Source organism: Eretmochelys imbricata, chromosome 2 (genome assembly GCF_965152235.1).
Source record: "Eretmochelys imbricata isolate rEreImb1 chromosome 2, rEreImb1.hap1, whole genome shotgun sequence".
NCBI lineage: Eukaryota > Metazoa > Chordata > Testudines > Cheloniidae > Eretmochelys > Eretmochelys imbricata.
Window position 1 is genome coordinate 42,509,025 of NC_135573.1, and position 12,714 is coordinate 42,521,738.

Below are 12,714 nucleotides of genomic sequence, written 5' to 3' on the forward strand. Positions count from 1 at the left end.
CACATTTGCTCCAACCCCTCAGACAGAGACAAACACCTACAAGATCTCTATCAAGCATTCTTACAACTACAGTACCCACCTGCTGAAGTGAAGAAACAAATTGACAGAGCCAGGAGAGTACCCAGAAGTCACCTACTACAGGACAGGCCCAACAAAGAAAATAACAGAACGCCACTAGCCATCACCTTCAGCCCCCAACTAAAACCTCTCCAACGCATCATCAAGGATCTACAACCTATCCTGAAGAACGACCCATCACTCTTACAAATCTTGGGAGACAGGCCAGTCCTCGCTTACAGACAGCCCCCCAACCTGAAGCAAATACTCACCAGCAACCACACACCACACAACAGAACCACTAACCCAGGAACCTATCCTTGCAACAAAGCCCGTTGCCAACTGTGTCCACATATCTATTCAGGGGACACCATCATAGGGCTTAATCACATCAGCCACACTATCAGAGGCTCGTTCACCTGCACATCTACCAATGTGATAGATGCCATCATGTGCCAGCAATGCCCCTCTGCCATGTACATTGGTCAAACTGGACAGTCTCTACGTAAAAGAATAAATGGACACAAATCAGACGTCAAGAATTATAACATTCAAAAACCAGTCAGAGAACACTTCAGTCTCTCTGGTCACTTGATTACAGACCTAAAAGTTGCAATTCTTCAACAAAAAACCTTTAAAAACAGACTCCAACGAGAGACTGCTGAATTGGAATTAATTTGCAAACTGGATACAATTAACTTAGGCTTGAATAGAGACTGGGAGTGGATGTGTCATTACACAAAGTAAAACTATTTCCCCATGTTTATTTCCCCCTCCCACCCCCCACTGTTCCTCAGAGGTTCTTGTCAACTGCTGGAAATGGCCCACCTTGATTATCACTACAAAAGGTCCCCCTCCCCCCGCTCTTCTGCTGGTAATAGCTCATCTTAAGTGATCACTCTCGTTACAGTGTGTATGGTAACACCCATTGTTTCATGTTCTCTATGTATATAAATCTCCCCACTGTATTTTCCACTGAATGCATCTGATGAAGTGAGCTGTAGCTCACGAAAGCTTATGCTCAGATAAATTTGTTAGTCTCTAAGGTGCCACAAGTACTACATTTCCTAGAGTCACTACCCTTGATAGCAGAACATCAGTGACTGCATTGGCTACTTGGATCACAGCAGCCCCCACAGTAGACTTGCCCACTCCTAGTTGATTCCCAACTGACCGGTAGCACTCAGGCGTTGCAAGCTTCCATAGGGCTATCACCACTCGCTTCTCAACTGTCAGGGCAGCTCTCATCTTGGTATTCCTGTGCTTCAGGGCAGAAGGAAGCAACTCACAAAGTTCAAGGAAAGCGGCCTTAGGCATGTAAAAGTTTCACAGCCACTGTGAATCATCCCAGACCTGCAACACTATGCGGTCCCACCAGTCTGTGATTGTTTGCCAGGCCCAGAATCGGCATTACACTGTATCAACCAGCCCCACTGCCGCCATGATGTCCCAATTGCCACAGCCCGTGCTTTCAGGAACGTCTGTGTCTATGTCCTCACCACAATCATCCTCATGCTGGCGTCTCTTAGCCCGGCTCTGCACATACTCCAGGATAACGCGCAAGGTGTTTACAATGCTCACAACAGCAGCGGTGAGCTGAGTGGGCTCCATGCTTGCCGTGGAATGGTGTCTGCATGGGTAACCTAGGAAAAAAGGCACAAAATGATTGTCTGCTGTTGCTTTCACAGAGGGAGGGGCGACTGACGACATGTACCCAAAACCACCATCTACAATGTTTTTGCCCGATCAGGCATTAGGAGCTTAACCCAGAATTCCAATGGGCAGCAGAGACTGTGGGATAGCTACACACAGTGCACCGCTCCGTAAGTCGATGCTAGCCACGGTAGTGAGGATGCACTCCGCCGACTTAATGCACTTAGTGGGGACATACACAATCGACTGTATAAAATTGATTTCTAAAAATCAACTTCTATAAAATCGACATAATTTCATAGTGTAGACATACCCAACGAGATCTGGGAGCTGAGACGTTTTGCCTGATATGATGGGGAGATGTACAGAGAGTGCAATTAGACCAGCCACTGTACTCAGAGCTAGCCTTCTCTTTTGCACTGTTACAAGCAGTGGGTCACAATCTGACTTCAAGAGTGCGTATTACTATTTATTATTTGAATAGTATCAGTGTGGTAGGTGCTTTGTGAACAGTGAAGAAAACTGCTTCTGCCTTGAAGTTTTCACAATCCAAAACTCCAATCCTGCCATTTGTTACGTAGGAGTTGTCCCTTGTACCTACTTGGCAGATATTGCAGGGGTGTAAATGAAACCCTAATAATTTCATACATATTGTGATGTGCATGTCAATATGGGTGAGGTTCTTTGGCCAGTGTTATACAGGAGCCCAAACTATATTATCATAATTGATCCTTCTGGCCTTAAAATCTATTAATCTGTGATTAATCTATTAACCATAAAGATCATTAATCTCATCTATTATTTTACCAGCTATTGCATTTAAGAATTGTGGTCATTGTACTAAATATCCCATGCACACATTTTTACTATGCAGACATAGAAACAAGATAATGTTAAGCCACAGACTAAAGCACATGAATTAAATTTATATCTAGCTACATAATTAGTATTTTAGGCTCTAATCCTACAATCCTTGCACCCATACAGAGCTCCATTGACTTCAGTGGGACTTCTCATGGGTGCAAGGATCCGCTTACATGGATCAGATTGCAGGATCAGGGCCTTAATCAAATTAGTTTGTTAAAGGGAGTCTGCAAAAAGATTTTTGTAGTTATTTTTATGTGAATAACAAAGGAATGGTTGGAGAGCTGATGGACTAGAGCCACTGAACATTTCACTTTACTATCCAGGATGACTATTACCATTTATTTGGGGACTTGTCAAAGTATTGTTTTCATTACACTAATAAATACTGTAAAGTCAAAATAAAAAATGTTATAAGTTCTGGAACATGTCTTATCTAAATCTATATGATCTGGAAATACTTAGCAAAGGAGTTCAGTAATACAAAACAGAAACAGCAAGGGTCCTGGGTAAAGCCTTTGGGAAATGCCAAACTATTAATTACGCATTAACTGAACGGTTTTTATTTTTCTGTTTAACAGCAACTATTCAGAGTCTATGCTACAGTGTAACAAAAAAATTGTTTTCCAGTATAAGCTCGTCTGTAAGTCCGAGCTCTTTTGGTCCCTAGAGTCAAAGTGCTTTAAAGGATGATTTCCTCCACACCACCCCTCAAAAAAAAAAAAAAAATCAAGGAAAAAGTGACAAATTCTGACCCATTCGCAGATTTGGCAAAAAACTAATGATGAATTAAAGTTGTGTGTGCTGGCAAATATTCTTGCAATTTGAAATTTAACTATGTACATATGAATTCATTTTCTCACCAAAATTATATCCCTCCGTGTGTTTAAGCATTTGATAAGAATTACTGATCTTGAAACACTTGCTTTAAAGTCAAAAGAACTACTCAAATGAGTAAAATTACTCACCCATGTAAGTATTTGCAGGACTGAGCCCAGTGTACGTTGCACTTTTGAGCTTGTAATGCTAGCCATTCATCTATAATAATAATAAATAACAATGACATTTATAAAAGGATTTCAAAGGAGGTCACAAACCATGGTCCTGACCTGTAAGCATCTCTGTGCAAACACAGAATTCCCCGCAAATGCAAAGCTCTTTGTAAAATTAGGGCCTACACATACAGACACACACACACCTCTGAAACTCAGTCACCACAGATGAAGAGAATGGCAGCTAACCAAAGCTTAGTACACTGTTCAGCTCTGGGGAAAAGGTTACATTTTGGGCAGGACACTGGAGTAAATCCCTTTATTATGAAAAGCACTACAGGATCTTTAATGTGTAGACAAAGCAGACATGACCTCAGTTTCTAAGGTTTCCTCAACTCCCACTGTGAAAGGTCACAGAAAGGTTTAGGTATTGTTGACATTTTGTTGTTGTTTTGTTTTTGTTTTTCCACTTGGCTGACCTATTTCCTCCCAAAATTTAGAAGCCATAAAGGCAGATTCTGTGGGTACCTCATATACCAAAGTTAAAAGAAAGGAGTGCGGGCCCTGGAATCTCTTCTACTCTCCATGGGTATCTATGTCATCAATAGCCTTTAATATTACTCGAAGTTGCATGTGCACACTGAAGGAAGAATGGATTAATTTGGAAGCCATGGATGGGAGAACCGAAGTTCAGGGTCACATGTTAATCACAAAGCCAAGTGAAAAAGAACATAGAACTAGAATCCAGTATCTCCCCATCCTCATCTGCAATAGGCAGTTCTTCCCTAACACTAGTTCCTCAAACACTAACAATGTGGATGGGCCCCTCTGTGCAGATCATCTCATCCCATATGGAGGGAGCTGGGAAGCCTCAGAAACAGCAAGAAAGCACAGCAGATACCCCAGATCTTGGGGTTTGTAGGTGGAACTGCTGCCAATTCCATGGTGGGAGGAGGCAAACCCCGCTTCTCTCCCTCCCCCAGGGAATAATTTTGGGGAGATTTCATGAGAGAAATCCTCACAGATTTCCTCCCTCTAGATTTCCTCCTACCTACCCACAAGACAAGGTGATCTAGCCTCTAGTAATCAGTCTCATCCCCTCTGAGTACACATGCATGCTGTATCATACTAGCTAATGCTAAGGAGCCACTGCTTTCCACTGATGGAATCTGTAGCCTGCCCAAGTGTTCAGGACCCTGTTGCCCTCTAGTGGCTGCCCAACAGAAGAAACATACCTTAATGTAAAAAAACGAGGCGTCCTTGTGGCACCTTAGAGACTAAAATTTATTTGGGCATAAGCTTTCATGGGCTAGAACCCATTTCATCAGATGTATGAAGTAAAAGATTATATCCAGGAGCAGGTATAAATACATGAAAGGATGTGGGTTGCTTTACCAAGTGTTACCAAGTTTACCTTACTGTAACTACAGTGAACAACGCTCCAGTTGTAGGGGCCCTGCGTTCCGTCATCAATTATGACCTGGGAGTCCATGAAGCCACTGCATGTGGAATAAATGACAACCACGGAGTCCTGCAAAGCAATGGATTCATTACAATTCATCCATCTGTACACACAGATTATGGAGCTGTTGCAAGCAGTATTGCCAACTTCAAGAGATCAAAAGTAAGGAGCTGGAGCCCCTCAAGAGATCAGAGATCCTGAGTCAGGCATCCACAAATCATGAGGTTGGCCCCCAAAATCATGAGACTTAAAATACCCATCAAATCATGTTTTTTAGTCTGTTCTTTGACTTTTTCACTCCCCTCTACACCTCTGCCAGTGTATGTGAGATAATTTCAGATTGAAAGGTTACCCTTTAATGCACATCTCTCCCTGGGTGCTCCGATGGGGATTCCACTTACCATCTCCTCATCCCTCAGAAAGGGGAATTGCCAACCATTGCCTATTACTGCCTTCACTCTCTCCCCTCCTAGTTTATTTCCTTTGATAAAAGGATATGTGGATGGTAAATAGTTTGAGAACCACAGACCTAATTAATGCATCGTGATTCACATGTCCATAGAACTTATACTACTTTTTAGAGTTGATGAGTTACAGACATGCATGTTAAAAAACTTTAAACTTAGTATCAATCATCCATACAAATGGTAATGTCACAGTAGAAACAATATGCGACAGATTTTGTTTGTCGCAAGAGGCAGCGCTTCCCTGACTCCCCACTATCACCACTTCACTGCCCGAGACTGGGCAGCATCCCCCCAACTTCTCTCCTCTCCCTCCTGCTACTCCCTCCACTTCACCCCCATTCTTGTCCTGCCTCCTTCTGCTCAGACCCCCTCCATTTCCTGTTTCATTTGCAAAGAGTTTAATTAGGGCTGTCAAGTGATTAAACAAATTAATCACGATTAATGGCTATAGAATACCATTTATTTAAATATTTTTGGTCATTTTCTACATTTTCAGATATATTTATTTCAATTACAGCACAGAATACAAAGTGTACAGTGCTCACTTTATATTTATTTATTACAAATATTTGCACTGTTAAAAAAAAAGAAATAGTATTTTTCAATTTACCTAATACAAGTACTGTAGTACAATCTCTATCATGAAAGTTGAACTTACAAAGGTAGAATTATGTACAAAATAACTGCATTCAAAAATAAAACAATGTAAAATTTTAGAGCCTACAAGTTCACTCAGTCCTACTTGTTCAGCCAATCGCTCAAACAAGTTTGTTTATATATGCAGGAGATAATGCTGCCTGCTTCTTGTTTACGTCACCTGAAAGTGAGAACAGCTTTTCGTATGGCACTGTTGTAGCTGGCGTTGCAAGATACTTACATGCCATATGCGTTAAAGATTCATGTCCCTTCCTGTTTCTACCACCATTCCAGAAGACAGGTTCTACTCAATAATGATCCAAAACAGTGCAGACCGACTCATGTTCATTTTCCTCATCTGAGTCAGATGCCACCAACAGAAGGTTGATTTTCTTTTTTGGTGGTTCGGGTCTGTAGTTTCTGCATTGGAGTGTTGCTCTTTTAAGACTTTTGAAAGCATGCTCCACACCCCATCCCGATCGGACTTTGGAAGGCACTTCAGATTCTTAAATCTTGGGTCAAGTGCTGTAGCTATCTTCAAAAATCTCACACTGGTACCTTCTTTGTGTTTTGTCAAATAAGCAGTGAAAGTGTTCTTAAAATTAACAAAATGCTGGGTCATCAACCGAGACTGCTATAACATGAAATATATGGCAGAACAGGGGTAAAAGAGAGCAGGAGACATACCATTCTTCCTCAAGGAATTCAGCCACAAATTTAATTAACACTTTTTTTTTTTTTTTTTTTTTTTGGTAACAGGCATCATCAGCATGGAAGCATGTCCTCTGGAATGGTGACCGAAGCATGAAGGGGCATACGAATGTTTAGCATATCTGGAATGTAAACACCTTGCAATGCCAGCTACAAAAGTGCCAAGCGAATAACTTTTCACACTTTCTGGTGACACTGTAAATAAGAAGTGGGTAGCATTATCTCCTGTAAATGTAAACAATCTTATTTGTCTTAGCGATTGGCTGAACAACAAATAGGACTGAGTAGATTTGTAGGTTCTGAAGTTTTATATTGTTTTGTTTTTGAGTGCAGTTATATAACAAAAAAAATTCTACATTTCTAAGCTGCACTGATAAAGATAAAGAGATTGCACTACAGTACTTGTATGAGGTGAATTGAAAAATACTATTTCTTTTATCATTTTTACAGTGCAAATATTTGTAAACAAAAACAATATAAAGTGAGCACCATACACTTTGCATTCTGTGTTGTAACTGAAATCAATATATTTGAAAATGTAGAAAAAACTTCCAAAAATATTTAATAAATTTCAATTGGTAGTCTATTGTTGAACAGTGCAATTAAAACTGCGATTAATCGCAATTAATTTTTTTAATCACGGTTTTTTTTTAGTTAATCACATGAGTTAACTGCGATTAATCAACAGCTCTAAGTGAAACTGAATGAGGTTATGTTGAACAAGGGGAACTTTATAAAAAACGTTTGCTCTGCTCTGTCCTTGCTTCAAGCCTACACTCCCCACAGTTTCTGTTTTTCTGGAGTCCCACCAATAACAGTCCCTCCAAGGAACATGGGCCCTTTGACTCCAGTCTCACAACTGATACATCTTCACTACTTTACAAACATTTTAAAATAAACATTAAAACCAAATAAATAATGCCCAGATCCCACAAGTCAGATTTGTACAAGAGTGGAAAAGTACATGAGACAGGTCATAATATCTTGACTCTCTCCTTGAATCCAAGAGCATATCAGGTTCAGGCCGTCGGGACAGGAAAGCAACATGGGACCAATACCAACCTCCATGCATGCAGCAATGTTAATAGAGAAACACCCTGTGTGATATCAACTGGATAGTGGGACCTCCTGAAATGTGATTCCTCAGGATAAACTGGACTCAGATGCAATCTAATAATGTACAATGAGAAGATAATGCAGCCCATGAGAAAATGTGACCTTGTACAAACTAACCTAAAAAATAAGAGTACAACCTGATGTTTGTGGAGGTGGATGGAAGTACCACAGATCCCACTTGGGGAATACAGCCATAAAAGCCATGGATCTGCTCAAGGTGCAGCCTCAGAATTTTATAGTTGCAGTTCAAGAAGCAAAAGCTGGAATCCTGTGGACAATGGAGACCATTTTAAAGGCATATAGGGATATTTTCAAAGGAAACCAGGGCCTTGAAGGAAAGCTGTACCTGCAAGAAAACCTGACATTGGAACCTGTGTGCTTACCACAAAGGAACATTCCTGTGGCACTACAAAGCCCAGTAAGCAAGGAGCTTGAAAGTCCTCAAAGCAGGGATATCATAGAACCTGCAGAGGCCAATACAGCCTGAGTAAGCAGCATGGTGGTATAAAAAAAACACATCAGGCAAATTATGCATCTGCATAGACCTAAACCCACTGAATCAGGTATTGAAAAGCTGCCACTATTCACTGCCCACAATTGATGGCATGCTGCTAGAACTTTCCAAAACCAGAATCTTTATGGTCTGTGATGTGAGGAATGGTTTGGCACATAAGCCTAGATAAACAATCCAGCATGCTGACAACCTTTCCGACACCATTTGGTCACTACAGATGGCTGTCCATGCCAATGGGCATAATCCCAGCACCAGAGGATGAAAGACTGCCTGAGGTGAAAATAATTGCACATGATATCCTTATTGTAATGAAAAGAGCAGTGATACAGAAGTTGAATGAGAACATGACAGAAAACTACTAGCTTTTCTACAGCAATGCAGAGACAAAAACATAAAATGCAACCCACAAAAATGCAGCTCAAACAGTGTGAGGGGACATACACTGGATATCTGCTCACAGTAGAGGGACTAAAAGCAACATCATGTCCCTCAGAGACAGGCCAGCTCCAGGGAAAGTGCAAGGGGTGCAGCACTTCATACAAATGGTAAATTTTCTATCCAAGTTCTGTCAGTAGCAGGATGTTGAGTGGCACTGGGCAGATCTACAACAGCAAGCATTTGACACGCTGAAACAAATGATAATGGATGCCCCTGTTCTGAAGTACTACCAGGCAGGACAGCCATTGACACACCAGTATGATGCATCAGAGAAAGGACTGGGTGTAGTTATTTTGCAGGAGCAGCCAATTGTTTATGTCAACAGAGCACTGACAGATACTGAACAGGGTTATGTTCAAACAGAAACAGAGCTTCTGGATGGGGTATTTAGAGTGGAACAATTCCATCAGCACATTTATGGCCACCCAGTAATTTTGCAGACCACAAACCTCTAGAGACAATCATGGCAAAGCATCTGCTTAGTGCTCCAAAGGGATTGCTGTGCAATGTTGATGCACCTTCAGCATTACAAAGTAGAGATCAGTAACCCAGATAATTACTGCTCTGAGCTGACACTCTGAGCAAGACATATATACCCAGCATCAGTGAGCTGTGGGGAGGGGATCAGGACACAGAAGCCATTAACATTCTGCACTATGTCCCAGTTTCAACAGAGATGCTGACAGAATGCAAAGAGGCTACAGAAAAAGACATCCAATGACAGGCAGTCAAGAGAGTGATACCAGCAGGGTGGCCAGACAACAAAAGCCAAAAGCAGAACCATATTTTCAAATTAAAGGTGAACTGAGTGTGCAGGACAGAATCACATTATAAAGGACAGAGATTTGTTGTCCCTGCCTCATTAAGTAAGGATGACATGCAAAAAATACATGCCTCAGACCCAGGCATTGACAGCTGTTTTAGACTGGCTCAAGAGTGTGTTTACTGCCTGGGAATGAATACATAAATCCACTCCTCATAGTAGGGTGTGACACCTGCTACTCATGTGATACCCACCAGTAAAGAGAGACCATTACCGTATGTGCTTCTCATCCAACTATGGGAAAAGGTGGAAGCAGACTTATTTAACCTTCAAGTAAAAGCAGTGGGCTACTATTCAAACTTTTGGGAGGTCAATGCCCTGCCTGATACAAGAAGTAAGTCAGTGATTAGCAGAATGAAATCTCACAGAGAAGGCCATGGCATTCCAAACATGGTATGCACTGATAACGGACCCCAATTTGCCTTGGAAGATTGCAAGGAATTTGCACAGAAATGGGAGTTGAGACCATCAGTCCTCCTCTCCAGCACACCCACGGAATAAGGCGGAATCAGCCATGAAAACAGATAAGAAACTGCTGCACAAGGTTGTTTCTTTTGCTTCAGATCTTTTTAGTATTTTTTGGCATATAGGAATACCCCATCACAGGGGTGCCAAAACAGTCCAACACAGGCACTGATGGGATTCAGAACCAAAACCCAATACCAATGAAGGGACACTTGTTGTAGCCATAAGGATGGAGGTACCACCAAGAGGAGATGGCAGAGCAGGAACTACAGTACAAATGTAAGCCAAGGCTGTCGGGGGTGGGGGGGGAGAGGAGGGAAGCCAGACAACTATAACAGCAGTGGTGTCACGACCCGACCCCGTCCCGAAAGGAGGACGGGGAGTGCATACCCCGTGACAGCTACCTTAATTAAGTTCTCAGGAAATGTTTCCCTATATCCATATCTGGGTTTGGCAGTAAAGTATATTCTAAGCCAACCTCCTTTTGTAGTATATGAACTAGAGCTGGGCAAATTATTCATAGAAAATAATTGTTAAATAACTTTTCAAGTGAACATAGTTTAGCTGATTAAATTGTTCTTGAATGATTCACTTCATCTCTTTCTCTGCTGTTTGTTATATGTTATTCATGGGCCGTATTTGGTTCCCCAAGTCACGTTGTATTGTTTCTACCTGTTCTTTGAATCAGTGAAACTTTTAAGTACAGAAATAAAATCAAAGAAGTTTCAAGACGGGCACCCAATCACTTCTGACATAAACCTTTGTGCAAACACACATTTGCACAAGTATGTTCTTGCAAATAAATGATTAAACATCAGAACGTTAACAGAAAATTATTTAAAAGGGTTGGGAATACTGTTGGAGTTCCTTTTTTTTATTCAAAACAAATCTGTAAAAATACTCTTACACAGTATTTACCTGACTGTAATGCAAACTAAATAATTTATGCATCCTTGGATTTTTAATAGTGCTTGTATACTCAAATCAAAGATACACAAACGTCATTCCAAAGGATCAGAATATACGCCATTATCTTGTACATTACTTATCTTATGCAACATTACTATGATTATTATTTTTATAAGGTTAAACAATAAATATGAAACGTAATGTCACCTTTCACAAGTAGAGAGATGCACCTAATCAGCAAAATTTCTATCCAAATCTAGATTTTGAATGTCCCAAAATTCAGAGTTAATACTATCTAGGGTTTTGGTTCAGGATCATCTCTAATAGCATATGCTGGAAGGCTTTACTTATTAAACAGCTATATAAGTTACAGAACATCTACACTGGAAACTCAGTGAAAAATGTTTGGCAAAAGCAAACAATATGCCAAAACAAAACCACTCCGGGCCAAATTCTGTCCTGAAGTCTATTTGGGCTGCGCGTGTATATTTGCAAGTGGGATTTGGCCAATTTGAATATAACTTTTGATAACACTTACCAATTTAAAAAATATATATATATGCTGCTTAAACTCAGACTATTTTATTGCAGGAAGTGAATTAACTGAAAATACATTGTTCATATATTTTCAGGTACTGTACACATTTGAATCGGCCTAATTACTGTCAGAAACCCTTGTTATTGACTTTGGGTTATGCTCCAGCAGTAATATTAGCTCACTCCGCTCATGTTATTCTTTTCTTTTAATCAAAATCATTATCCATGAGCTAAAGCTCATCAGAATTTTTATGAAAAAAATAGATACTTAAAATGTACAGCATTCTTGCAGTTTATCACTCTTTCTACTGTAGTGTAGCATGAACTCTTCAATTTGCTTCAGTAAATATTGGCAACAAATCAAAGAAAGTACTGTAAATCCATGGAACGCATTTTAAATTAAACATGGAAAGCACAGCAGGGATAGTGGTGCTAGGGTATGAAATGTTTTTTTAACTCACTAATTTTCCTATGGGATATGTTTTTCCATAGCGACCAATGGGAAAAGCAACCTCTGAAATGCCATATGCTCAGCGCCTATTGTTTATTCCTCAATGTTCTATTCGTTTTCCTTCATTTCTCACCTGTGCTGTGTTCAGCAACTGCTGGCAACTTGACTTACGGTATTTAATACTCATGGATTTTAATTGTTTTAACTGTTTTTCTGACAGGTCCATGTACTGTACTGTTTGGTTACATTAGTTTGAATTTGGAACAGGGACTCTAAAGGGAGTCACGGGAGTATAACATAGGGCAGAATTAGGTCTCGAGACATATTCTTATCTCATTTGCACCAATATAAATCCAGAGTAGCTCCACTACTACACTGATAACTGAAATTAGAAGTTGGCGCACTAATTCTAAGATCTAGATGTAAGAGTTTTCCTCCTTTCAGATGCCAGTGGCTGCGGAGTTTAGCCACCTAGAATACTTCTCCTCTTTTTCAAAAATTGTCTGTCCATTATATGCATGTATCCCAGAACATACGAGCACACTTATTACTGAAGGCCTCAGTTAAATCCTAAAGGAATTGTAATAAATAATGGTAAACCCATGATGTACCCAGAAAA

General features: G+C 40.5%; 1 long non-coding RNA gene across 1 annotated transcript in view; it reads right to left on the minus strand.

The window, feature by feature from the left end:
• Positions 1 to 944: 944 nt before the first annotated feature.
• LOC144260971 (uncharacterized) overlaps positions 945 to 12,714 on the minus strand; it is a 42,480-nt gene continuing 30,710 nt past the window's right edge. Inside the window, exons 2-4 of the long non-coding RNA XR_013345085.1 lie at positions 4,981 to 5,097; positions 3,543 to 3,612; positions 945 to 1,700 (exon numbers count right to left, since the gene is read on the minus strand). This is a non-coding gene — a long non-coding RNA (uncharacterized LOC144260971). The remainder of the gene's footprint in view (positions 1,701 to 3,542; positions 3,613 to 4,980; positions 5,098 to 12,714) is intronic.